The sequence below is a fragment of the Mastomys coucha genome, unplaced genomic scaffold (genome assembly GCF_008632895.1).
Source record: "Mastomys coucha isolate ucsf_1 unplaced genomic scaffold, UCSF_Mcou_1 pScaffold21, whole genome shotgun sequence".
Taxonomy (NCBI): Eukaryota; Metazoa; Chordata; class Mammalia; order Rodentia; family Muridae; genus Mastomys; species Mastomys coucha.
Window position 1 is genome coordinate 35,374,789 of NW_022196904.1, and position 1,135 is coordinate 35,375,923.

The following is a 1,135-nucleotide window of genomic DNA, read 5'->3' on the forward strand; positions in this document are numbered from 1 at the left end:
GTCCCTGTGGACAATGCATTCATGTGTGTGCATGCACACACACACACACACACACACACACACAAACTCACACACACTTAAAAAATACCATAATAAGGCCTGGCTGGTCAGCTTGGCTACCCTTGGTATTGCACCCCACAATCTGTACTCCTTAAGAATCTGCTACCCTCGTTTCACTGTTGGTACCAGTCTTTGGCAACCATGCTGGAACACCTGAGTTCACTGCCCACCCAGATGGATTACAAGGGGCAGAAGCTAGCTGAACAGATGTTTCAGGGAATTATTCTTTTTTTCTGAAATAGTTGGGTTTATCTACGAGTATATGGCTGAACAGTTTGGGTGGAATGTCTACATAGTTAGGGCTGGATTTGCATTCTCATGTTTGCTGACACTTCCTCTGTGGCTTATCTACCGCCACCATCCCCTAACGTGGTTACTGTTCAAGACTTAAGCACAGAAGACAAGAAATCAGGATAGAAAAATTAAGAGGCTTGCTAAAAATAACCGATTGGGACTTTCACGATTCAGCACCTGCTTTTGTTTCCTGTAAGATGAGCTGAATTGCTTTCATAACCAAAACATGAGCTTAAACCACCTATGTTCTTACAACACAGCTGTGTTGAGATGTAAATATTCTGGCTTCATTTCTAATCCATTTTAAGTTATAAATATTTTATACCATCTCTTCATAAGCTTATTATGTAGAACAGGAAATATAAATATACAATGTTTCTTTTAGGTGTATATAATGAATAAAAACCTCATAACTCATGAAAAACACAATAAACTTTTTAAAAATAAAATCTTATTTTGCAGTAGTTCAATACGTTGTTAAATGGAAGCCATGGATGCCTTTTGTGTAGCTTTTGCTACCCAGTCTTAACTCCAGGAATGACCTCAATACCAGCCCCTGCCCAGAGAATATTGGATCCATGGATGAAAAACACAGACACAGTTGTTCAATTTCAACTTGCCTTACTGGCTCAACTGCTGGGCACCTCCAATCTACCTCAGCTAGCGTGCCCTTCCCAGAACTCCCAGCTCAGCACCCTAAATCTGCACTCAGCTGCTCAGCCACCTTCAGTGCTGCTCAGCACCCCAACCTCCCACCTGTAGAAGCAGCCTGTGTTTGTTC

General features: G+C 41.7%; 1 pseudogene; it reads left to right on the forward strand.

Annotated features, from left to right (window-relative positions):
• The first annotated feature begins 201 nt into the window (after window positions 1–201).
• On the forward strand, window positions 202–550 carry LOC116101211 (annotated as a pseudogene).
• The last annotated feature ends 585 nt before the right edge of the window (window positions 551–1,135 follow it).